General features: G+C 39.3%; 1 pseudogene; it reads right to left on the bottom strand.

Annotated features, from left to right (window-relative positions):
- LOC150039295 (piezo-type mechanosensitive ion channel component 2-like) overlaps window positions 1-27,762 on the bottom strand; it is a 171,653-nt pseudogene that overhangs the window by 134,675 nt on the left and 9,216 nt on the right.

The following is a 27,762-nucleotide window of genomic DNA, read 5'->3' as shown; positions in this document are numbered from 1 at the left end:
AAGCCCAGGGTTGATTCCTTGGTATCACATACACAGAAAAAACTGGAAGTGGTGCTGTGGCTCAAGTGGTAGAGCATTAACCCTTATAAAGTGAGAAAGCTCAAGGATAGTGCCCAAGCCCTGAGTTTAAGACTCAGGACTGGCAAAAAGAAAAAAGAAATATATAAGGTAATACTCTGATAAATAGTCAATTTTGAAGGAATATTCTGAAATGACATCATAAGCAAAATACTCTATACAATTTCTAGAAAAAATCAAATTTGTGAATTAGAGTTTGGAAATGATTTCTTAAATGCCACATTGAAAGAATGATTGATAAAATAACAATTTGGCCATGTAGCCATTATCAAAATGAGAGTATTGCTCTAGCACAGCCACCATTAGGTGAAACACTTCCCAGACTGGGGAGATCATAGCAAAATAATGACTTGGCAAATAACAGGAATCCCAGTTGTTTCCTCCAAACTCAATACCAAGAAAACAAACAGATCTAAATTTTGTAGTGGCAAATATTTTGATAGGCTTCATCTAAAGAAATACGATTATGAAATCAGCTCCTGGATTCTCACCCTTTTGCATCATTAGGGAAAAGCAAATGAAACCCAGGAGAAATTGTCAGTACACACTTGTTAAAATGCCTAGAATTCACTTTACCACAAGTGAATGAGAATGCAAGGGAGATGGAACTCTTGGTTAACCACAGGTGAGTGTCAGTCACTAGACCAGGCTCAGTGAAGTACCTCATGCCTCCATGTTTGGCATTCTGCATGCTTCTGTTTCTGTGAGATCCTAAAAATCTCAAGTCATCTAGTTACAGAAAGCAGACCAGTGGTTACTGGTTTATAGAGGGAGGCAAGATGAGCAATGGAGAAATCCCATAAAGCCACAAGGAAATCTTTAGATCAGATGGGTAAGTGTGCGTTATGTGTGCCTCATTGACTGTGGCAACGGTGTTGCCAGTGTTTCTGTCAAAATGTAGGAAAATGTACCCTTCAGTTGTATCCAGTTGATTTCCTATCAACTATATCTCATGAAAGCTTTTAAGAAAACACCAAGCTAATGTGATCAATAATGAATAACTAGCAAGTTTATGGAAACATTTGCCAAAAGTCTCTTAGCAGAAAGTTTCTTCAGAGGAGAGAAATGAAAGCATCTTAGGCTTAATGCTCAAAGAAAATCTCTTATTACTGAGTCATGGTTACTTGGAACTAACAAGCAGAAGTTACTGCACAAATGACATTCACAATTTCAACAATCCCAGCAGTCATCAGACAATATGTCTCTGTATATTTATCCTTAAAATATCTTAGGAAGCAGCCCAATTGGCTTATCTACAATCAAACTGAAAAATTAATGAGGTGTTGCTGCAATCAGTTAAACTCCAGAACTCAGATGAAGGAAGATCTTAACTTTCACAAACAAGATGATCCCATATTCTGTTAAAGTCTGATAGTTAAATAATTGTTTGGTTCTAAAATACTCTTTCTCAAACAATCTCTTTAGAGTTAATTTTTCATATACTGGCCTGGATCCTGAAATTGTTCATCTGGAGAAATCAGCCAACTCCATACCCAATAGGTCTGGCTTGCTAGGCTGCCTGCTAATGTATTTCAAAATGGATGTAAATGACTGAGTGCCTAGGCCTTCCTGTGGCAATATGCAAAGGCTGGGTGGCTTCTAAGGTGTCAGTAACCTGGTAAAGGGATTGTCATAAATATTCAAGGAAGATAGTAGAAACATTATAAATTGGGTCTTTTGTTTCATGGAGAGTATAGTTATTAAATGAACCTGCTTAGGATGCATTTTATAACTTTTGTAAATCTGAGAGTTTCCTCACACAAAAAATGGGTTTAAAAATTAATATGTGGGTGCAGGTAGCCAACTTGTGTAATGCAGCTACTCAGGAGACTGAGATTGGAGGATCATGGCTAAAGCCAGCCTGGCATGAAAGTCCATGAGACTCTTATTAACTACCAAAAAGCTGGACATAAAGCTTTGGCTGAAGTGGAAGAGGGCTGCCTAGAGTAAAATTGCTCACGGACACGACAGTGAGTTCAAGCCTCAGTACTAGCACCAAAAAAAAAAATAAAAGCAAAGTTAACCTGGTTCTAGACACTGGTGGCTTGTGTCTGTAATCTTAGCTACTCAGGAGTCTGAGATCTGAGGATCATGGTTCAAAACTTGTGTAAGTATGGGCCGGGAGTTTGACCTACTAATAGAGTGCTTGCCTAGCATGCATGAAGACCCGGGTTTGATTCCTCGGTACCACATACACAGAAAAAGTGCTGGAAGTGGTGCTGTGGCTCAAGTGGTAGAGCTCTAGCCTTGAGAAAAGTTCAAGGACAGTGCTCACGCCCTGAGTTCAAGTCCCACGACTGGCCAAAAAAAAACCAAACAACTAGCCTAGGTAGGAATAATTTATGAGATTCTTTTATCCAATTAAACATCAAAAAGAAAAAGCCTTAAGTGGACCCATGGTTCAAGTTTTAGAGGACCATCCTTTAGCACAAAAACTCTGGGAACATGCCCAGGCCCTGAGTTCAAGCCCCAGAAGACACACACACATGCACACATGGGTATTATTGGAGAGAATTAAAACAAATGTCACCAACAAAAGCCTCATACAAAATAACTGACACAAAAGTGATAGCAATTTCTAAGTTAGATAATTGCACTCAAACTTAAATTGCCTGAAGCCCAAATAGGTGATATATTCTTTTACATATTATGATTAAATTTCTAGTCAAATGCCAAACACTTTGCACTCAGGATAACTTGTTTAACAAACTTAAAGCTCCAAACACCTTTTTACAGTTTTTACTGTCTATAAGCACTATTTCATAAACATTAAATCACTTAATATGGAATTCATTGAAAAGCTACTCTTACATTTAATACCATTTATGTATGGGCATACATACATACTTAGAACTTCAACTTAATGTTGGTAAACGACTGAATTATGTTTTCTAGAAATAATACTAAGAAAAACATTAAAAATAATCAAACTAAATCTAGAATTAAAAACTAAGAATAATGGAATTAAGTTTTCCCAGATACAGGACTAAGAGAGATTAATTTTGGATCAGTGATAAAAAGATAATAGTAAACGCTAAGAAAAGGTACAAAATAAAAGAGGCTTGCTTTGTTGTGTTTGCGTTCGGTTGTCTGAAGCTATGAATGCTATGTAAGTTGGAACTCCATCAGAATTGAAGAACATATTATATATTAACCTTCAAAGAGGGAAATTTAATAAAAAAAATCACACCATGAAGAGTTTATATACACACTCCAGTGGCAGAAGGAAAATGAACTCAACATTTTTCAGTTATATCCTACAAGTAGGCACTGAGAAACCCTGTGCTATTTATCCCACCCACTGCCCAGCACAGCACATCACTCTGCAGCCCCGTGGCTTCCCCTGCCAGCCATGCAGGCCCCAGATTAGAAAAGAACTCCGGGTGTCCCAAGAAGAATATACTGATTATGATCTCAAATCTATTTTGTCAAATATCAAATCTATTTATTCTTTAACTATACTGACTGTAGCCAACAGTGCTAGCTTTGAGCAAAAGAAGCTCAGGGACAGTGCTTAGGTCCTCTGTTCAAGCCCCAGGACTGGCAATAATATTATTATTAATAATAATAATAATAATAATAATAATAATAATTTTTTTTCTTTTGTGGAGACAAGGTCTGGCCAAACTAACCTCAAATTCATGATCCCACTGCATCTACTCCCCAGTGCTGGGATTACAGAAATAGCTATCATGCTTGGTTTAAACCATTACTAACTTCTCTGTCCTTGGACTTTCTCAAGGCTAGAGCTCTACCACTTGAGCCACAGTATCACTTCCGGCTTTTTCTATGTATATGGTACCGAGGAATTGAACCCAGGGCTTCATGAATGGTAGGCAAGCACTCTACCACTAGGCCAAACTCCTATCCTCTAATTTCTTTTTTTTAAGCTAAAACAAAATATTAGCTAGCCCCACCCCTAAGGAATCACACTCCTTCTCCATGCACCTTGTTTAGTTTCTTAACTGAACTTGATGGTGAGTAACCAGGGGCTGGGACACCGAGCACGGGAGTGGGATCCAGTGAGTACGGACACATCAGATCCTTTGGAACACTGACATCTCACATTCTGTTTATGTCCACATAGCTAAAATACTAGAAAACGTGGTGAGAAAACAAGGTTGATCCAAGAGTTCCCCAGTGTCCAATGTGGGGTCATCCTGTTAAATCCTGGGTGTTCAGAAGCCCGTAAGGACCACTGGCAGAATTCAGGCCTAGCTAGGTGGCCATACACCAAAAACAGTCTCTGGACACCGTTCAGCAAGTGATAGGTGTTTGCTGAGAAGGGATTGCCTCTACCAGGAGGACTTTTGTTCTGCACAGCAGAAGGGGAAAGTTCCAGAAAGAAGGGCCCAGGCAATATTTTGAGGAAAGAAAACAGTGAGATGAGTAAGCAAGCAGGAAAGGACCGTTCTAGTGAAGGGAGGGGTGCTGGGCTGGGGTCTTCATTGTGCATGCAGGGCCCTGACAGTGTAATGGAGATAAGGCTAGGATTATTTGAGGAGACATGTGTGTGAATCCTGAAAATGTCTGATGCCTTCAATAGTCTGTGATTTTCATCAGCATGCACATACAAATGCATCCCTATGCCAGGCAGGCATGGTAATCAGGCTAATAATCTTGCCCACTTCCTAACTCCTTGATTTCCTGCTGGATTTATGCTGTGATCTTCCTCATTTCTCAGACATAGCAAGTGATTGCCACCTGCCAGTCACTATCACCTCTTTCTCCATAGCCTAGTCTCTGCCACCAACCACCACGCTGTGCTCAGTGTGAAGTCACTCCATACCAAGCCAGCAGAATGAGGCCAGAGTATTTAAGCAGGATTTTGATATGTACAATGCTTAGGAATTAAGATTCAAGATTTCTGAGCTAGAGTACTTATTACTATTAATACGTGGGGACCATTTGACCCTTGATTGCAGGGTTAAGAAGAACTTGCAGGACAAAACAGGACTATTCTAGAGTACTCAAACATCCATGCAAACAACCTGTGGCTTGATAAAAAGCAGCAGTTGTTGCATGCCCAAGGTAAGGTGTCATGGCTGGGCAGGATTTTGGTACCACACCATATATGTGGTTATGCATTTAGGGGTGACTGATCACAAGATGTGGTACATGTTCAAATGGACTCAGAGTCCAAGTACTGAAGTTGGAGAGATACCCTACACCAAGACCTTTATTTCTGCTCACCCAGAAACGACTATTATCACACAGATCACATAAATATATGAATGACATTGAACTTTAACATTCTTTGGTTCATTCTCGATCATAAAACTCGCTGTCACATAATGAGAAATGCCATTTGAGTTACTCCTTCAAGCCAGGATTTTGCTGGGTTAGTGGAGATGAAGTCTCAATACCTTTTCTGCCTGGCTTGGCTTTGAAACAAAATCCTCTGATGTTCCAAGCTTTGCTGTTTCTTTTGCTTACATCATTTTAATTCTGAAATAAACATAAACTTTTCCTTCATTACACATGATGTATTTTCTAATCATTGCAATTCATGGAAATAGCAAATAAAAAAGGGTAACAGGACAGCTATTGTATATTTACTTAATATGAGTGCTATTTTCATGAGAACAGTCTGAGAATCTTTCCCAGCACTTCCCATTTCTTCATTCTCCACTTCCAAAATTTAAGGTGAACAAAGCCACAGAATAACAAATTGAGAGTAAATAAACAAGTTCAGCCTTGGAGTGACATTCCTTAAAATTTGGGGGTCAGAATAAAAGCTAGCCACTGAGTAAGAGAGACAATCTAAAATTACCTCTGCCTTACAGCATTATATATTATATGCAAAGTGTTCATCAGTAGGTCAGAGAAATAAATACATGGGTTCAGAGTATCTATCTATCTATCTATCTATCTATCTATCTATCTATCTATCTATCTATCTGTCTGTCTGTCTATCTATCTTCCTAAGAGTATCTATCTATCTATCTATCTATCTATCTATCTATCTATCTACCTATCTTCCTACCTAGCATCCATTTTCGATCTACACTCTATCTCTATCCATCCATTGATTTCTATGGATCTATCATCTATGCAGCCAATACTGTTATTTGAATTCAGAGTTTCATGCCTGCTTAGCTTGCTCGGCTGGTGCTCTGCTATTTGAGCCAGGCCTCCAGCCCAACTTTTTGCTGGTCATATGTAGATGGAGTTTCAAGGATTTTTCTGCCGAGGATGGCTTCAAACAAAGATCCTCAGGATCCCATCCTCCTGTGTGAGTATTTGGTACCAGCTCTTTCACAGTATCTACGTTATGATGAAGAAAACGACGATCATTTATTTCTGCCTCCTGCCCTGCCCAGCACACTTACCTGCTTTGGATACGAAAAAGCAAATACAGGCTCACTGTATGCCAACACTGCTTTTAGACGAATACACTTCAGAATTACTTTAGGTATCATCTTTACAGGGAAACCAGTAAAAGGTATGCTGCCAAGCTATTAGAATTGGCTCTTAGTAGAGTCACCAGAGACTACAGAAGAGGGATCACTGCAGATATGTGTGTTCCCTCCATGGGAACTACACACTCATGACAGCAAAGTACACACTGGATTATTCACTTTACCTCCTGTCCCTTACCCAGCATACCGTCTTTGCAAGGACTCCATAGGACAGAAGTGGTTCAGTATTCCTAGATTACATAGCTGGACAGATAGTCTTCCAGGCAGGAACAGGTAAGGATCTATACCCAAATAAATGGACAAATCTGGACATTTAACTAGTTCCATTGCGTAAACACAATGTGGCATGATTACTCAGCTTGTTTGCTTGGCTGGCACCATACCATTTGAGCCATGATCTAGCACAGATTTTGCTGGTGAAATCATTCTTCCTTCATCTTTCCAAACAGAATATGTTTGTACTGCCTGCAGAAATTTTCCATGAAAATATATTAGCTAAGGCAAAATTTTAGTTTGCCATGTTTCTTAACAATACTTGCCAGAATGGCAGTTTTTTTTTTAATATGACCTTTTTCTATTAGGTTATTTCCACTGGTATACATGCTCATTTTTTTCTATTAAGTAGATTCATTTTGAAATTTTATTTTTTGGATCTACTCCAAAAACTGTGAGCACTATTTTTTTGTGGTTGTAATAAACTGAATTGTCTCAAATTTTGCAAGAATAATTTAACACTGGATAAGTGTCTTAATGTTCCCATAAGTACACTTGTCATAATAATGAAATTTGTTTTAGAAAGTGCATTCTTATCACTCCTATGTACAAAAATGGAAGAAGTTCACATACTTTCTTTCTTCTTTTTTTTGGTGGGCTATGGGGCTTGAACTCAGCCTGGGCACAGTCCCTGAGCTCTTCAGCTCAAGGCTACCATCATTCCCCTGGGCCTGGACGTTGTCCCTGAGCTCTTCAGCTCAAGGCTACTGCTCTACACTTGAGCCAATTTCCCCACTTCCAGTTTTCTAGGGGTTAATTGAAAAATAAGAGTCTCAAGTTCTTTTGTGTCGTGGCTGGCTTTGAACCTTGATCCTCAGATCTCAGACTCATGAGAAGCTAGGATTACAAGTGCCGGCACACATACTTTCTTTCTTGATCCAACATCACATCAAAGTTCTGTGTCAACTTTGTTCTCTTCAACATGGTCTTAGCATCTTTTCTATATCTTCTTCTGAATAAAAGATGTGACAGAAAAAACTTCACCATGGTCTGGGTAAATGTGAAAGGAAACCTGTAATATTTTGGGATCACTGGGCTAAAGAAAAAGTCACCCTAGAAAGAAAGGAAATGTCAGATGTGTGACAAACTGGCCTGAGATTGCCACAGATAGCACCCACATGATTGAAGCCATCCAAAGTCACCAAATGAACACCGACCTTGGGAACCTCGAGTTCCTCCAGCAGAGTCAAGCACCACCCAGCCCCAGAGAGCCTCTTCACACTAAGAGAGCAAAGGGTCAAGCAAAGGGTGCTTGCTCATCCTGAGTTTTATTTCATCTAGCTGGTCAAACCCCAGGGATGACTGCAGGGTAATGTGACTACACAATACAACACATTGCAGCCTACCAGAAACATATTCTAGAAGAACAGTTCATGGCAGAGGAAAATAAATTCAGTACCACATTACAAAACATGGTGTACAGTAGAATTCAAACTCTGCTTTGGAAAATGTCCATATGTGCATAGGAAGAATAGAGATATTAAAATCAACAGTGTTTAGGTCTGGGAGGTGGAGTTACATCTTTTAAATAGTATTTTTCCTCCTCTTTCTTTCTTTTCTTTCTTTCCCCTTCCTTCCCTCCCCTCCCTCTCTCCCTTCTTTCCTTCTTCCTTTCCTGTTGATGTCCATAAACAGTTTCATTGAAACACATCTCTAATTATTCTTCAAATCTTGTCTTCACTGTTCTTGCACTTTGAAACACCTGTGACGGACTTATAGCCTTCGAAGTCTGAATCACTGGACTGAGAAAGTTTGCCTGATCTGCTTTAGGATGATTATAGTTGTTGTATTTCCCATTAGCTGCCCCTAGATGGCAGAAAAGATCCTAAGCTTCACACACACACACACACACACACACACACACACACACACACACACACACACACACACAACCTGTTGCCCAAAAGAGAACTTGCAAATTTCCAATTAAGTTATCCTATAATAGTTGGTTCTTTCAATAGTACAAAACATATTTTCTATGTGTTTCACAAAACCACAAATAAAAAACTGCACTAAAATTTAGATCTATTCCTTCCTAAATATAATAAATATGATGCAATTTGTACTATTAAAGAAAGTCCTTACTTTAAATGTATTTATATATGCATTTATTCCTTCCTGCCTAATAAATACTATACAATATGCACCATTAAAGAGCCTCTCCACTTTTGCTGTATATATATAATGTGCTATTCTCATTACACTAAATATGACTTTTTGAGTTTTCAAGTCACCATTTACTTTAACTGAACTTAAATAGTATTCGAATTTGTTTGATTATCATTTGCCCGCATTATATGGACATAACCACAAATTAGAATTTTTTTACAGGCAAATCTGACATAAAGCCCGCATACAAACTATATTGAGACCAGCTAAAAGAAGGATGTAAACTTGTATAGCTGAAAATGAACAATCCTGCTCTTTTCAAATATGGTCTCCTCATTTCTGAATAGGAAGACAAGATACACTGAACCGTTCAGTGATGGAGACCAGGAGTCTGGAACAATGTTTATTTCCACAGCCTTTCCTGACATTTTGATTCCTTTTCTGCAACTTTAAATTATGAACTTTTTGATAGACAGAAAAGGACAAATAGGACAATAGAAAACCCTCTATTGATGACCTAATGTAAATAATTTTGTGGTCTTTATCTTTCTTTTATGATCTGTCATAATTGTTGTTAAATCATTTAAATGTTGCAGACATCCCGAGGCTTCGTGAATAAGTGCCTAAGTAGTTTCTAGAGCATCAACATTTGCCTGTCCTGCCACTAAGTCACTTGAGAAACTTGCATACTACTTCCTAAAGTCCACTGAACATTGAAAACTCCTCTAACTTCCTAACATCTTTTAGTGATATAATATACTGGCATACTGTACATGTGTGTTGGTGTTGAATGTTGATATTGATTTCTCCTTTAAATTAGTGTAGTTCTTAGCACATTTTGTCTATAAATCTTTTTTTTGCCAGTTCTGGGGCTTGAACTCAGAGCCTGGGCACTGTCCTTGGACATTCTGCTCAAGGTTAATGCTCAACCATTTGAGTCACAGCAGCTCTTGTGGCTTTTTCTCTGTATGTGGTACTGAGGAATCAAACCCTTGTCTTTGTGCATGCTGGGCAAGCACTCTACCACTAGGCCACACTCCCTGCCACAATTTTGTTTTCTATATGTTCTGTATATATGTACCATAGACCCACATTCCCGTGGAGCCATTTTAGCTATGTCTATCCTTTGCATGTCCAATATAGTACAGGTTGAACCAAAAGGCTTGACACTATGTACCTCTGATGTTGAAAGGCTCAGAAAATCTGAAATATCAGGCCATCTCATTTTGGATAATGTTATTTATTTATTCATTTACCTATTCAAAGCTGGACCTAAGGCTTGAACTCAGGGCCTGGGTGCTATCCCTAGGCATTATCTCTTAGCTTTTTTGCTCAAAGCTATTGTCCTATTACTTGAGCCATAACAACATGTTCAGCTTTTTGGTGATTAATTGTATTTAAAAGTTTCACAGATTTTCCTTCCTGGCTTGGCATCAAACCATGATTCTCAAGTCTCAGTCTCTTGAGTAGCTCGGAAAACAGGCATGAGCCACAGGCACCTAGCTAGGAATGTTAATGTTGATCAACTGAGTATGTTGTTGAACTATCTTTGTAACTTATGATACTTTTCTTTTCTTTAGTAAATAATCAATGTGGTTACACTCTGATATCAGGAATCAACTTTCGACCCACTTGAAATAAGAATCTCAGACTGTAGTCAGAATCATAAAAGATGAACAGATAGCAATTTTTTGTTTCTACTTTTCCTTTCTGGGCATTTCCTTGTCAAAAGTCTTCCCTTTCTAATGGAGAAAGGCCCTAGAATTGTTTCAGAAACTTTGAAAGTTCTGGGTTCTTTATCTCTAATTCCCATGTCCATGGTAAGAAGTTGATATAATACTTACTTGCCTTTCTACCGAGGAAAATTAGATTTGCCCTGCCCCCACATTAGACCAAATGCTTGGATTCTAATGCATTTTTTCGGGGGGGGGGGTCAGTTTGAGGCTTGAACTCTGGGCCTGGGTGTTGTACCTGAACTCTTCAAGGCTAGTGCTCTACCACTTTAGACACAGTGCCATTTCTGGTTTCCTAGTGGTTAATTGGAGAGAAGAATCTCATGGGCTGGCTTTGAACTGCAATTCTCAGATCTCAGTCTCCTAAGTAGCTAGGATTACAGGCATGAGCCCCCAGTGCCTAGCTTGTTTTTAAATTCTTATAATCAGTTCTTTATTATTTTGAATGCTTAATTCATGATGATCTTTTTGGCCTGTGAAAGCTTTCTGTGAAAGCTGAATACTTAAAACATGCCCTGATTATTCTTCATATAAGTTCTTCTAGGAAATCCTTTGACAGCTAAGACCCTAGGTCTTAGGTATCCCGGGAAATTCTTTGGCTTCTACCCTGTGTCACCCAGAATCAGCAAAAATAAAGTGCTAGATTGCTTCCCTACCCCACCAAATCTTGGTTTAATCCAACAATTGGCATTCAGAATCAGCCTGAAATTTCACAGGGCCTAACCAAGACCATAAAAGCCATGGGGAGGAAACTCCCTCAACTTACAATGCCTGAGCAATTTATCTTACCTTGCGTAGTAGTCATTGAGGGGAACTGCTTCTTGAAAGAATTGGAACTGATATAAATAAAGCCCAATCAGATGCCCAGCAGTGAAAATTGCCAGCAGAACGCAGAGACAGCTGAACAGCAAAGGGTCAAAAGTCCGGCACCAGGACCACCAGGTACACAAGCCCAGGAATACAAAGAAGTAGACAGCTGATGTCAAAGATGGTAACATCATGCCTAAGGAGAAAGAAACACAGTCAGGTAACAGGGAACAGTCATAGAACTTCATCTTTCACTCAGCACATGTACAAATGGAAGTGATGTCATTTTCCTTTCTACATATGAAAATAATCACTCCAGTTTTCAAAATATTCACCACAATCTATCGATGTAAACAGAATATTGCTATATGTATTGCAAAAAAGTCACACATGAAATAGTAATTTGACAAGTACTCTAAGAAAGCACTTGAAGAAATTATCCCAATGGTAGTTGAGCTGAAAAGATCAATTTTTCACATCTGTAGAATTTACATTTATATTCAAATGTTTCCCTCTTTCTTCTTCTGGAGTCTTTCGGAAGCATATGTAGATCCATTCCATTGTTTTCTTTAGAATCCCTTATATTTTTCTGTTGACTAAGACTTATAATAATATGCATGATGGCAGCTTAAGTCTCATGAAAACTTTGTCCTACCTGGTAAGGTCTCCAGAAGAGGACATGTAAGATCAGGCAACCCTTTATACATATTTTAAAATATTCTTGACCATTTAGAAAGATTACCTCATTGAAATATTGGGTTATTCCTTGAGGAATTTCCTATTTCCTTGCCCTGTCCCATGAAGAAGCAGCTATTTTAATTTAATTTAATTTAATTTTATGTGGCCTGGGTATGTGATAGTATATGGCTTTAACTCAGGACCTGAGCACTGTCTCTTAGTTTTTTCACTCAGATTTTATCACTGGATCCACAGCTTCCCTTTTGGGAGCTGATGGGAGAGAAGATATTATGGATATTTTTCCTGGGGCTAGCTTAGATCTGGGATCCTCAGATCTCAGCCTCCTCAGTAGCTAGGATTCTAGGTGTGAGCCACTGGCACCTGGCCAATTGACTTATTTTTGTCTTTGTAATGGAAACAGTTGGAGTGCTAGTGGGCAGCAGGATGGAAGGAGGGCAAAGAATGAGACAATATTATCATGGAATAAGTAAATGGTGGCCAAAATTGAAAGGAAGTAAGTGTCTGTGGTGGAAGACTGCTATCTAACTTGAGAAGGAAAAGAAACTTACCCTGGAGAACTCAATTAAGATTTCAAATGACTGCATGTATACAGACATGCCTCTGCAATATACTAGTCAGGGGTACATTCACATCACTAATTGAAACAGATCACCATTCAAAGGTTTAGAGGATGAAGAAGAGCTGTTATTCTGCTCTAAACACAGAAAATGAAGTGACTTAGATACGGAAAAAAAGATTATTTGATAGAGAAAACATCCCCAAACACCAAAACTACAAATGAACAGGAAAGGAACTCTCTATGGGTGGTTTGTATATGTGAGTGGCTTTAAAAAGCTTCAGTGTTATTCCAGTGTCCTGGAATAGAATTGTTTCCTTGCTTTTCTTTGCTTTAACCATGCTTTTCATTATTCCTTTACAGACCAACCTGTTTTCTCAGTAGATTCTTAGTAAAGATCATACTCACCTGAGGAGCCCAGTAAGATGGTCACCACAACTTTGCCTGCTGTGGTTATCATGTTGCCAATAAATTCCTTAAGCTTGGAAGCAACTGAGGCCAGCCTGCGGAACATTTTTAACTTTTCACTTTCTTCCATCTCTCCTTCCATCCCATCTCCTTCATCTAAATCCTCCTCATAGATTAGTGCTTCTTCTGAGTCCATTTTTTCTCCTCCAGCCTAAATAGAAAACAAACAAAATATCTTCCAGTGTACATCTTTGATGACTCAACATGGTAGGTGATACAGGTCCCAATTTCTGAATTAACCATAAAGGTCAATTTCACCAATCAGGAAGCATTCAGATCACCAGTTTATCCCTAGGTTTCTGATAGCCCTGTACTGAAGTTCAAACATTTGGATCCATCCTAAAGAAGCCATTTCCTAGGAAATGCCTCTAGTCATAGAATCCTGGGTAGTAACCTATGCGTGCTTGTTTTTGATAGGCAGAAGAAACTGAGACATATCTATTAACAATATCAATGTGGGGATGTCTGGGTTTGAGTCTTCAAATTTAGTTTTCCCTCGAGGTTCTGGTGGTTTAAACAGCAGCACCTAGCTGTCAACAGGTCATCTCTTAGTTCACCACCTGTAGTGTTTTCTGCCAAGAAGATGAGCAGTCTCCAATTGCTTGGCTACTTATGGCAGTGTTTCTTAACCCTTACATTTCCAGAGATGCCACCCTGGCTGGCTCCTGGTGAGCACAGTGTAACTGCCATGTAGGGGAAACTCAAGGACCACATCTACACACATCTCCCTGTGCTACTTCCCACTGGGAATGCAATGCAGTGGGGATCTTGCTACTTTGTTGAAGTCTTGGTCGGGATTTTTATTTTTGCTCATTAGGAGGGTAAGGAATTTTAACAAATTTCCCATATAAGCAGTAACTCTAAGACAAAAGATTCTGCCTGACTTGTGAAGCTGTTTGCATTTGTCCCTAGGCCAATAGCCTGCACATCTGAGGCAGCACAGGGCAGCTGGCCACAGAGCCACAGCACTTAGGCCCTGTCAGACATCTTCAAAGATGAAAGAGAGAAGCCTGGCCCTCCAGGTTTCCATGTCACAAGTTCTTTCTGGAGATGTTCAGCTTAGACATTTGCACACTGATGGTGTCTGGTCCTCAGCATGTTTCATTCCCTGGCTGGGAGGGAAAAACCCAGGAAGGATAATACCATGTTTAAGGACATCCTGAGTAGCCCTGAGGATTCTGAGAACTTCTGTTGATCAGGGAAGGTACAAACCACAGGAAATGTGAGGAATTCAGGTTATAAATACACCTCCACCCTTTCCCCTCCAAATGCACATGCACACATGTATGCACATACACTCACACCCTCATAGACAACATGTACACACCCATGCCATACACACACAAATCCCACACACAACATACCCATAGAGACATATGTATACACATGTATACATACCTATGTCCACATACATGCTTTCAGAAATACACCCCAACAACACATGCATATACACAAACAATCCCTACATACCTATACATACATATACACACATATACAGATGCACCTCACATACTTACACAGATTTTCCCAACATGCATGTACACACCGTTGCACATTATCACCAAATGCACACACCTTTTGGACATGTGCATATGTGCATAGACATGTACACATACACCCCAACAGGACCTCATCTTGGGCTGACTCCTGTTCACACGGGTAAACTGGATTCCACTCTGTTCTATTGCAAGTATTTGGAACTGTGTACTTGTGTTTCATTCACATCCATGGATTTAGCTTAGCACAGTAGAGATAAACTTGAAGAGAACCATGTCTATCCTGAATACACAAAACATTTCCCTCTAAACAATATAATATAATAACCATTTTTATGGTATTTGCATTGTACTTGAACTTAGAAGCCATCTAGGGGTGTTTAAAGAGCATGTGGGGAGATGCACATTTCTGTGCACTTTAGGTAAGAGACTTGAGAATCCACCTACTTTGCTATCCACAAGGGATCTTGGAACTAGTAACTGTGAACATTAAGAGATCACTGCTTTTATATTTTTCCCCTGAAGCAGAAAAAATATCTCATGCTATTTTTTACAACAATGCTTGTATACATATAAGGCCAGTCCCCCGTCCCCCCCTTTATATGTGTGTGTGTGTGTGTGTGTGTGTGTGTGTGTGTGTGTGTGTGAAGAGATACAGCAACAAAAATGTAAACAACTAAAAGATAAGCCAACAAGTTAAGCATCTCAGGAATAAATGCTACTCAAAAAAGTCACGTAGCATGACATGACTATGACTTAGGTTTCGAACCCAGGGAGGGCCTTCCCAAGGAGGTGAAATTTAAGCAAAGACCTGAGTGTCACAAAGTCACCAGCCATATGGAGGTCCCAGGGGACAGCATTCCTGGCAGATGAGGGAGATGGCCAAAGGCTCTATGGAGTGCCCCGAGGGAAGGGAATGTGTCCCATGCCATAACCTCTCCCACTCCCTCAGAGTACGACTCCTACATTTTCATTCCTCTAATTCTCACTGGCTGGCCATGCTTTATATTTCACAGAGGGAAGATGAGAAAGCTGTGTCTAGTCCATCAGATTACCTCTCCTCTGGCTGCCTATACCCCATACCCTCGGCCTTCCTCTTGGAGTTAGGCAAGCTGTACATGCCTCAGACAGTAGGTGGAAGTACAGCCTAGTCATTGACACTTCAGTCCTGTCTTACTTGGTCTCCATTTCTCTCAGATCGCTCCATTTAAGAAACAATATTCCCTGATTTCTGGCCTTAGCCATACACCCCTCTCTCACAAGTATTCTAACTCCCAAATGAAATTTTCCAAAAATTTTGGGTAGATATTTATTCCATGTGTCCATGCATAATTCCTCTTGAACCTGCTCTGATTGGACTTTGGGCTCTAATAAAGGATATGGTAGGCTTCATTTTTACAAAGTACTTCTGTTCTCTAGTGGTTGCCTGGAATGAACATGAGTGGGAAGGAGCAATCAGAAGTGGAGCAGATGATGCTTGGGGGTGTGGGGGGGGAGTTGAGTTGAAGCTGAGAATCTACAGAGTATGGCTTGGCAGTCAAGCTGCCAAACCTGAGGTGGGAATGGCAGGTAGAGAGCCCAACTCATTCCTGTCTTTATATCTTTTGTTGAGATAGAGCATCTAGAAGACTGTTTCGAAGTTCTGTCTGGAAGTACCAAGCCAGCAGCTAGCACAGTGGGTTGGACAGAAATGGTCCATCTGGGATTCCCTGGCACACTGGTAGATTTTACATGAGGGCTCTGCGGGGTTCCCTTAGAGAGAATTTAGAGGTGGCTCACCTGTATGCTGCCCACCTGAGACCACCTGACCTTCCTAGAAGCCTAGAAGCAGATAATGCAGGGAAAGATATAGGGAACCAGAACCTACAAACTCTTTGCCTCTGGAACTGGAGAACTCTTTGCCTTCCCTGCTAGAGGCCCCCTTTTCTCACACTTAAGGCAGAATCACTATTAGAATCCAGTCTGTATAGCATCACTTTCCTGGTGCCTAGAGGAGTGACACAGGGAAGGTCTCTCTCCTGGTAGGAAGTTTGTTTCAGCTCTTTCCTCACTTCCTTTGAAGAGGAAGGAAAAAAAGAACACATCCAGGGCCTCCTGGGTTAAGTTAACACACTGCAAAGTTTCCTATCAAATGACTTATGATTCAATTACAGAATGGCTACGGATGTAGATGAAATCAAATAGAAGTCTGGTCCAGGAGCCTTAGTGAGGTCACACATATGCATTGGGCTGACCTCTCCTGGGTATTTCTCCCTGTGATTTCTATCAACAGACCACACTGTACTTGAGACATTTGTTAGTTTTATATCACATTCCTGGGGTCCCCTTTTAGAAATGCTTTTGAAACCCTAAGCTGGGAGAGAGAACAGAGTGAGGTGGGCTCTGAAACTCCCTACTGTCCCAGATGGTGGGAGGCAAAACTCATTCGTCACCTCCATTGGCCTGGCTTCTATGCCCACAGGATTTCCCTCTCAGTGATTCATCTGCTGATATGTAAACAGGAGCCCTCCAAGAGCAGAGACTCACCCCGTCGTATTTACTAACAGAAATCTTGCTTGCTGGAGTCTCCATCTGTCCCTGCTGAAAACTACAACTTGGTCTTTAAGCCAACAAGAAGTAGCTGGATACAAAGATTTAATTCCCTTGGTTCCATGAGCTATGTACAACGAAGTGAACCCTACACAGTTTAAAGAGTCAAATGAAAAAGCTTGGAGACTTATTAGCCTTGTCAAAATCTGAGGCGCACAGAAAGACATTTTTAAAGTCCCTTGTTTCATCGCTTTTAAAAAGCTGCTGCTCTCCAAAGGAAATCCTTTCGTTTGTGACACAGGATGAGCCCAGAGGATTTATACTAAGAGACATAAGCCAAGCTTGAAAAGACTAACACTGTATGATCTCACACAGCATAGGGGAATCTAATGTCAACCTCCTAAGTTGATTCCACAGAGTGGAATCGTGTTTGTCAGCTGCGAGGGTAGGGAGGTGTGCAGAGAAAGAAGAGAGACTGGCCAAAGGGTATAATGTAACACTTGAGTAGGAGAAAGTTTTCTAGTTACAGATGGTACACTGTGGTGGGCCACTGTATTTACTAATGTATTGTGTATTTCAAAATAGCTAAAAGAGATTATTTTAAATATACTCAATACAAAGAAATAAGCATTTCAGCTAATAGCTGTGCTAAAAGTGCAAGACTTGATGAGATTATACCATGACTTAATCAAGAATATAGCAAATTGAATGCTATAAATATTATAAATGCTCTTAGCAACTACAAATAAATTTTAAAAAACACCATGAATACTGCAAAACATCCTTGATTCCAAGCTTTGATCCCCTGCTTTAGGAGATCTCAGCCTCCTGAGTAGCTGAGATTGCAGGCATGAGCCATGTATGCCCAGCAGGGTAGAACTCTCATTTTATATAGTGCTGTGGAATTAGCTTCATACAAAGCTTCTTTTTCTCTGTATCCAGATAAGAGCCTAACTACAAATCAGCTTTCACCTCTCACCCTAATTACTACAAGCTGTCCTTTCTAATCTTTTGACACAGTGGACATAATTATTTTTGGTAGGACCCAAGCATTCATGTTTCCATATCCCTAACACTATATAATCCCATCTTAGGAGGAACAAATACTAAAATAAGAAGGGCCATTTGGGGATGGTCAGAAGCAAGGTTCACCCAGCTCAAACAGACCTCCTAGAGCATTATGGGATTGGGTTCTAGGAGCATGTGATGAAAAAGCCCCTTGGTGGCCATGCTGGACCCTATACCCGAGCTGTTGTTGGTGAATCTTACAATGGAGTGGAATTCACAACAAGCACGGTAGGAATACAACTTGTTTGAGCAAAAGCTCAGCAGACTCCCTTCCTGAGAAAATATTCTGAAGAAGTCTCTGTAACCTTCTTTAGGCTTCAGTGACGCTTCTGACTCCAGAGGAAAGCTTTATGTTTGATGGAAATCTGTTTCTTTTTCCCTATGGTGAAAACTAAACTTTAAAACATTTCTTTAGAAGTTTATCATATTCACATATAATGAGCCAAAAGGACTGGGAGATATAGGGAGCATTTTTCTCAAGTGTCACCATTGTTTATGCATTGTTTGTTATTAAAAGTTAACAATTTATCTTAGCAGAATGGGCTCAGCTCAACAGATGAGCCAAAGAAAGGGAGGCAACGGTGTTGAGACATACAGCAGACAACAAATGGCCTTTCCAGTATTCCCTGAGAAGGCAGGAAGTAGGAGAGAGGAAGGCAGAGTTATTTGTGAGTGATCACGTGTGTTATGCAAGCCTAACGTGACAGCATTTCACAGATGAAGCAAATATTATGTTCTTTGGCTAGACTTGCTTTGGGGAAGATTATTTTTCCTTACTTATAAAGGCAGTTTTATTACTTGCCTATTCCACCTGGAAAAGTGAATATGTAGGTTTCTCTTTCAAACTCCATATAGAGAGCAATGAGAGTTTAATAAAAGACAGGCACAGACTAAGATGACATGGACCAACTAGATTGTTAGCCGTAAGTCCTGACAGTCCTGTTTCTAGCACACACCCTTTAAACCTGAAAGTTCATAGCTGTAGGACCTATTTTGGCCCCAGAGTAACACTTCTTGCTTTATATCTATTTTCTCTTATAGGAAGTATCTAAGTTTGGCCCTTTTACATGACACATCCCACATCCTGGTGCTTTTCTGGAAATTAAAAAAAAAAGTGAAGACAAAAGCAGTCTTCTGACAATAGACAAGTCTTTCCGGTCTCAAAAGTTTCCTGAAAGACACATAACACATAACTCATATAATCATTTGTAATAAATTAAGAAACATTTAAAAATATCTTTACACATGTGTTATAAAGGTATAAAGGTTGAGTGTAGCTAAAGCTGTTTGTCCAACAGTCTTCCCTTCTTCCCCATCCATATCCATCCATCCATCCATCCACTTACCTATCTACCTACAAATTCATCTATCCTCTGTCCATCCTTTTGTCTTTCCATTCATCTACCCATCTATCCATCCATTTGTATACCCATTCATACATGCGGCCAGCTAGCCAGCCATCCACTCACCCATCCATTAATATACTTACCCACCCACCAATCCACCTGTTTACCAGTCCATTTATCCACCCATCCATCCATCCATCCATCCTCTCACTCCTCCAATACTTATCCTCCTATCATCACCTTATTATCAAGCACAACCTCTACTTCAATTGAAATCTTGAGTTCAGGATGCAGTAGAAAAGAGAGCCTGGAGGGCATCCTTAGGAGAGGACCACGAAAGCTCAGTAGCTATGTGTATATGATCATATAAAATAAAGCTTATGAAATTGAAAACAAAAGAATTTTTATATTACTTTTTGTGTTGTTTTCTTCTTTTTCTTTTATTTTTTCTTTTTAAATTTATTTTAATGTCAGGGTAATGTACAGAGGGGTTACAGCCATTCATCAGGTAGTGGGTGCATTACTTCTCACATATTAACACCACTTCTCATGTTTTTTCCCATGTTTCCATCACCCCTCCCCCTCCCAATCATCTTGTTTTCCCCTTTCCCTTCTCTATTTCAATAAACAAATAAATGCATATATAATATACCAGGTGTTTTTTCCTTTTTATTCTATTTTTTCTCTTTTGTTGCTGTTTATGATTTATGTACGTTTTGTCTTTTTTAAAATTTTATTTTACTGTCAGGGTGATGTATAGAGGGGTTACAGTTATATTTGTAAGGAAATGAGTATATTACTTCTTGAATATTGTTACCCCCTCCCATGTTTTCACCCATTTCCTTCCTCCCCACCCCCTGAGGGAAAAAAGTCAGGAGAAAATGAGGAAAGAGTGGAGAAGTGACACTGTCTTAAAAGAAATGTACTCATTACTAGCCTTATATAATTACAACCCCACTGGGTATCACCTCTGCAATAAGGAGATATATATATATATATATATATATATATATATATATATATATATATAGAGAGAGAGAGAGAGAGAGAGAGAGAGAGAGAGAGAGGAGAGAGAGAGAGGAGAGAGGAGAGAGGAGAGAGGAGAGAAGCGAGGCAGAGGCAGAGGGAAAGAGACAGAGAGAGACAGAGAACCTTCACAGAATATCTAGTACTCAGGGGAAATAAGCCAAGTATATATAACTCAATAAAGTTGAAATGTAAGATCCTAAGGACATTGTGAGTGGAAAGGACCTGTCTGCAGGGATTTGGAAAGCTCTACTTGACTTATTCCCAAAGTTGATGTGATTTTAATGAGGAAAAAATTCTTGGCAAGCAAATAAAAAAGAATAAAGATAATCCTTGTTAGATATCAGTTGCAGATCGCCTGACACATAGTGGGAACCATACAGAAGAAATGTCCAGTAAGTGAACTCCTCTTTGGATGAATAACATGTTCTTAGCTTCTAGGGAATGGCTGATCAAAACAACATTGAGATTCATTCTCACCACAGGTGATAAGGTTTTCTTGATAATAGCCACCATCAAGAAAGAAAATAACAACAGATGCTAACAGGGATGTGGCCAAAGGGAACTATTACATTGTTGGTGGGAGTGAAAACTGGTTCAATCATTCTGGAAAGCAGTATGGAGGCTCCTCAAAAGACTAAACAGGGACCAGGAGTTTGGCCTAGTGGTAGAGTTTGATTCCTCGGTACTGGAAATGGTGCTGTGGTTCAAGTGGTAGAGCTCTAGCCTTGAGAAAAGTCCAAGGACAGTGCTCAGGTCCTGGGTTCAGGCCCCACGACTAGGAAAAAAAGACTAAACAAAGAGCTCCCCTATAACCTGGCAACCCTACTCCTGGGCATTTACCTAAATGATCACAAACCAGACCATACTAAAGCTACCAGCACAATCATGTTCATTGCAGCATTGTTTACCATAGCTAAGATATAGAATCAAGCCAGATGATGTTTCTCAGTAAATGAATGGATCAAAAAATATATATGCACAATGGAATTCTATGTTTCACTAAGAAAGAATGGCATTGCCCCATTTGTAAGAAAATAGAAAGACTTAGAAAAAATCATATTAGGTCTAGTAAGCCAGACCCGAAGAAACATAGGCTCCATGGTTTCCCTCATTTGTAATAGTGTATGCCTAGAATAGTCTTAATAGAGGTTCAGAATATTTCAAAAACTATGTACTTATGACCACATAAATGATACTAATCAAAATGATTTCTTTGATATGGAAAGAACAGTTTTCGTGGTTATTCTCTCCCTCTCTCTCTCCCAGTTATTTCATTTTTTTTCTCCTCTGGTTTATTTCTCCTGGTTACGGTTTCTGATTTTGATACCCTTTTGTCTTGTGTATAAGTTTATCTGATTTGGGAAAGAGAAGGGTAATCACAGACAAGGGGTAAACCAATTCAACAGTGATACTGACACCATGTTGGAAATGAACTTTAAAACTTGGGGGGAGGGGAGTCCTAGGGAGAGGGTAAGGGAGAATACGAGGAATGAGTAATACTATTTAAAAGGAAATGTACTCATTACCTTAATATGTAACTGTAACCCCTCTTTACATTGCCTTTGCAACCAAAAAACAAGCAAAAATAGGCCTGCCAACATATAGCTGCACCCCATATCTCTGGAGATAAAAACTTTTGAGCCACACTTGACCTAAGTCATATTCTTGTTCTTTGATTCCTTCAGTTTATATTTGGATTGCTTTGAACAAGCTTCTGTGTGAATCAGTTAGTGTTTCGTCAATGAACTTGGTAAGCATATGAGCACTACGAAGTGTGCAGTTTTCATTGATTTTGTCATGTTCCAGTCTACAACAGAGAATAAGATAGTAAGGATCCTCATCCTCATAGACTTAGTGTGAGAGAGGTGATAATTACCAATGCAGAGCAGTATGGAGAATAACGACAGGTTATGATCTTAACAAAGCAGGTACAGCAATAGCTGGTATTCTGGGAAGCTCATGTGGGAGATCAGAATCTGCCATGAAGGGACCCGGAACTCTGTAACTTCTCTAAGTTTCCATGCAGATACTTTGCTTTTGTACGTTGCTGAATAAAGTCACCTATCATTTATTCCAAGAACAGAAGAAAATACTCTTAAGAATTTGTAAAAATATTGTTTTAGAAATCTCCTTACGGACTAAAAAATCCTTTGACATTTTGATTCCTTGATAAAGGCAGAGAACAGGTACTGTTATACATGGCCAATAAATGGATAAAATAAGACAAAAATATTTTGTAATTGTCCTCCCTCCCTCCCTCCCTCCCTCCCTCCCTCCCTCCCTTCCTTCCTTCCTTCCTTCCTTCCTTCCTTCCTTCCTTCCTTCCTTCCTCCCTTCCTTCCTATCTTCCTTCCTTTATTTCTTCTTTCCTGGAAATAACATCCTCCCTAGAACAATCACAGGACAGGTTTTCATTCAGCACAAGTCATAAAATGCAAGATTTGCAAGACACCTGGGCAGCTATCCAGTTCTTCACTGCCCTGAATGGTTCCATGTTGCAAATAATTGCTTTGTCTACTTGAAAAGCAGGTCTAGGAAATTTAAAGCCAGTGGCTTCAGAGGCAATCTCAGGTTGGAATGGAGAAAATGTATAATGCCTAATTAGAAGGCATCAATAAAGACTGATTTCTCCCTTTCTTGCTCATTTTTTCTCTGTAAAGAAACATTAACTAAGGTCTGAAAGCTGAAGTAGAAAGCACAGCGTGGTTGGTCATTTATCTCAGATGTCACCACAGCCCAAGAGGTGTGGTAGATAAGAGAGCAGAGGTCAAAACCTGAGATTCAGAAGGAGCTTGCCAAGAACATTAGCAGGGTCTAAATTCTGCACCCCCCAAATGTTGGCAATTAATTGAACTTTTGCTGGTATCAAGGCCTTCTGCTTGCTCTCCTACTTGAGCCATACCTCCATCACTGCTTTTTGTTGTTTATTTTGAAGATGAAGTATCATAGACATTTCTGCCTGGGCTGGCTTTTGGAGATAATCGAACACACTTTTCTGCCTAGGATGGCTGCCAAGTGAACTAAGGACACCTGGAAGAGTATATGCTTTATACTTCATGTTTCTATTTGTTTGATTTGTCTGGCTATTAAAAAGATATATTTCGATGACTTGAAGGGTTAGGCGGGGTTGGACTAGATGGAAAAAAGAAGGAGGGAAGAGGAGACACTGATTATTACACAATATACACATAAATTAACATCATGAATTGGAATCCTCTTGAATAACTATTTAAAGATACAAAGTTAATTGAATTTAAAGAAACTTTGTAAAGATACATCTAAGTAAGCAAGATATGACTGTAATTGCTACTGGATAAAAAACTGAATCTGTCAGAAATGTGGTTTAAAAACACGTGAAATTTTATTTGCTTAAAAACATCAGGCTTCAAAACTATGGTTGCAAATAAAGCAACATACACATGACATCAGTCTAGTATTGTTTCATTGCGAGATAACACTTTCTACCTAATTTTGCTTTCACAATATAAAGTTTTATAAGCAAAATATTGGAGGATAACCTATTTTTTTGGCTCTGACTGGTGGATCTGTTTCTGAATGAAAACACACAAAGGAAATGAATCATGTCTATCCAGATAGAACTTCTTTGAGGTGAGAGATGGGGTACTTTGCTTAGGTCTGTCTTCTGTGCAATTTCAGAGCAAGCCAAAGGCAACTGAGATGGCTTTGTGGCTTCCACTTTTCCCAGGTACTTTCCATAGAAGCCTGGGATTGGTGAACACTTCTCAAAGCTTCCTTATCACATCAACCAAGACCCAAAGACAGCAATCCTGTCCTGATGTTAGCTGCTACTTTAAAACAGTGCTACAGCTGGAAAAGAATTCTCTTGGGCTCCAGAGGATTAATCTTGCCATTTCTCCACTGAGATAAATGAAAGAAGAAACAATGCCAGCAAACACTATTCTTCCAGCATCCTCAAAAACCAAACATTCTGGAGTGTAAAAGCCAAGAGTTATAAGCAAGAGGAAGTATGTTGGGCCCTTGAAAAATAAAATAAATTCTTCTGCTTATTTTGGCTGTGTGTTCCCATTCCTTTCAGACTCAAGTCCAGATTGTTACAAGCAGGAATTATTTCCCTGTAGATTAATTGGGAAGAATTCACCTAGCATCTTGTTTCTCTTAAGTTATCTAGTGGACTGGAATGGCCAAGAAAATGGAAAATTAGTATCTATAATTTAGTTGAGGAGGAAAATAGCCCCGCTATTTGCCATAGTAGTTTCAAAGCTGGAAATGAAAGATGTCTAGAATATTTTGTTATCTTTAGGTAATGTAATTAATAATACATAAGTTTTGGATATTTAAGCCTAAACATAAAAATGGGGTATGGTACAGGAGGAAACATGATTTGAGAATTAACCCATGCTCTCCAGAAAGAATTAATGTGTTCTCTAGAGGTAAAACCCTCACTCAGAGCTTAACTGCCTTTCTGGGGGTCAGCAAGTATTTCCCTAGCCTTGGCAAGCCAAACAGAGTCTATGATTAACGATGAATGTTGTATTTATAAGAAGTCTTGTAGTTCACTGATCTGTTATGATTGGCACAGATCACTTGTTTCACCTCAAAAACACTGTCCAAATTAAGCTTCTAAGCTTCTGTAAGTCTTAGAGGAGCCCAACTTTGAAATTGCCCCACTACCTCTCAAATCAAAGAACGGCATAAAGAAACAGCAACTTTTAAGCTACTAAAATGAGCAAGCACTGTGGGGGTGGGTGTTTAGAAGGGTATGAAGGGGTAGTGACTTTGTTTGACAGTTTCTTTGGTATTGGTGACAACTATGTGCTAAGTGATTAATGCCTTTGTTTTTTTCTGGTGTGGAGATGGATCATTCCACTGTGTAGCAAAGAAGAGAATCAACAGTTGTCTGAAATATGACACAACCATCATTGCTAGATAACTCAATCAACATGAATATTTTTCAACTCCAACTGTGATAGGAAAATAACTGACAAATTATCATCTCTTAATAATACAATGTCCTAAGCTTGCAAAACCTGAGTTATGAGTTAGATTGCTCACACATGTTACTTTAGCTACTTAGGAGGCTAATATCTGAAGATCTGAGTTCAAAGCCAGCTTAGGCAGACAAATCTGAGAGACTCATATCTCCAATTAGCTAGCATAAAGCTGGAAGTTGACCAAACCAAACCTGAGTTAATGGATTTATTTCCACCCAACTAGGGACAATTAGTAATGATTAAAAAGAATCTTAACACTGTACATAGTGTAAAATCCAAATGTAAAACCAGATATTCAACATTTTAGTTCCCTGTCTTAAAATTGTAAAGTCAAAAGCAAATCACTTTTATAGCTTTCTCCTGTTTTAGGAGTTGTAAACTTGAGGGAAAAAAATCTCCTCAGAAGCTGCTTTGCTTTAATTGTCTTTTACACTTTGCAGCTTTTTGCCCTAAAAAACAGCAGAATATCGACACATAATATGATTCCATATCTTCAACTCATAAAGTTTATGGCAATAGAGTTTCTAGTTTCAATAGGATGGGATGGAATTATATCTTTCCTTTACTAGTTACTTTCCTTTAAAGCATATGAGGCAATTTTCTGCCTTTTTATGAAGGACAAATCATTTAATATAATTGAAACCCTTCTTCCTTTAGCTCTTTCTTAGCGGTTTACATTATTAAAGCAAACAATGTCAATTAATTTTAGTTTTACATGTTTAATTTCTCCCCACAACCTGTGACTAAAAACATCTGGGAGTTGTATCTTGTGTTAAATATCTAGTCTAAGTATTTTTAAATAACTTTTTTCTTTGTCAATTTAAGCTCTGTGTTAAAAAGCTCAATGGCTTTGTAGAAATGAGGGATACCTCAGATTTTGTGACATAGTAAGTTATTATTATCATGTAACAGTATTCCAGAGCAAGCCCCAGGACATTGTGACAGGTGTCTGACCTGTTCCCACACACCATGACAGAAACAAGAACACATTTCTGGTCCAACAGCTGTGTCTGAAACCTTTCCACAAGCTAACAAACACACAGTTCACTCATTATTTGTGCCACTCTTTAAGTTCTCCTACCTTTAAAAGTATAGGATTATATTTAATTATTAGTCATCTTCAAAATCACTTAACCAAGGCAATAAAACTTGGAGGGGCAAGATACAGGGGAAAACTTCAAGGGAAAACTAATATTCTCTTTCACTAAAACCCACTAGATGCGACTTCTTTGCTGAATATTTTGCAATAACTAAGGTTTCCAGACCAAGTGGGTCAGAATTCTGTGCATGACTTTTCGGTGTTGGGCACTTGAACTAATACAAGGCAATTGCTTGGGTGTGATGAAGAACCATGGGGTGAATGCTGGCTCCTAGCTGCTGAGGGCCTCGTGAAGGGCTGATGTCAAGTCTCCTGTATCTGTCTCCTCATCTCTGAGGTCTGGGAGAGGACATGTGTCTGGGGCGATGCCTTTGGCAGGGCCATTCATGCCAGTGCATAGTTGGCCATCCTCTGCTCTGCCCCTTTAGCTCTTACTGTCCTGTTCTATGTATCTATCATTCAAAGGAGGATGAATCACAGCCCTATCATTCAAAGAAGAAAGACACATGGAGTCAGACTTACCAATTCTTCCTCTTCACACTCTGAATTATACTGTGCTGCTTCTTCTGTCTCTGGCTTCTGAACAATGTTTCTGCACACAAGCCAGATGGTCAGACTTGCAATGAACATTCCAATATCAGGCACAAACACCCTGATGCCATTGCCAGCATCAGCTCCTTTTAAGCTATGAAGGAAAAAAAATGAGAAGAGGACATTTAGTAAGTTCTTCTAGTTGTATTATTCTATTCAGTTTTAATGATTTCAAGTCAAAGGTGCTCAATTTCTACCCAGTAAGTCTCAGAAAGCTTTGCACTGACTTTGGCATCTTATGAAATCGATTGTTCAGGAAGATCCCAGCATTTCACGGTAGTTGAAGAACTACAAAGAACTCTAAGTCAATGGTTACTCCTAATGAATGCTAGCCAATTATATTGCTGTTAAATAAGGCACATGAGCAGTAAGAATACGACTGCTTGTGATGTAGGTGAAGCAATTAACAACAAAACAGATGTTAGCAGCTAGAAAATACCTTATCCTAAATGTAAATCAAAGCCAACAGGTAAAATGGAGAAGACA

The sequence above is a fragment of the Megascapheus bottae genome, unplaced genomic scaffold (assembly GCF_031878675.1).
Source record: "Megascapheus bottae isolate mThoBot1 unplaced genomic scaffold, mThoBot2.hap1 HAP1_SCAFFOLD_40, whole genome shotgun sequence".
In the NCBI taxonomy this organism is placed as follows: Eukaryota; Metazoa; Chordata; class Mammalia; order Rodentia; family Geomyidae; genus Megascapheus; species Megascapheus bottae.
This window is presented reverse-complemented; position numbering and strand designations above follow the sequence as displayed.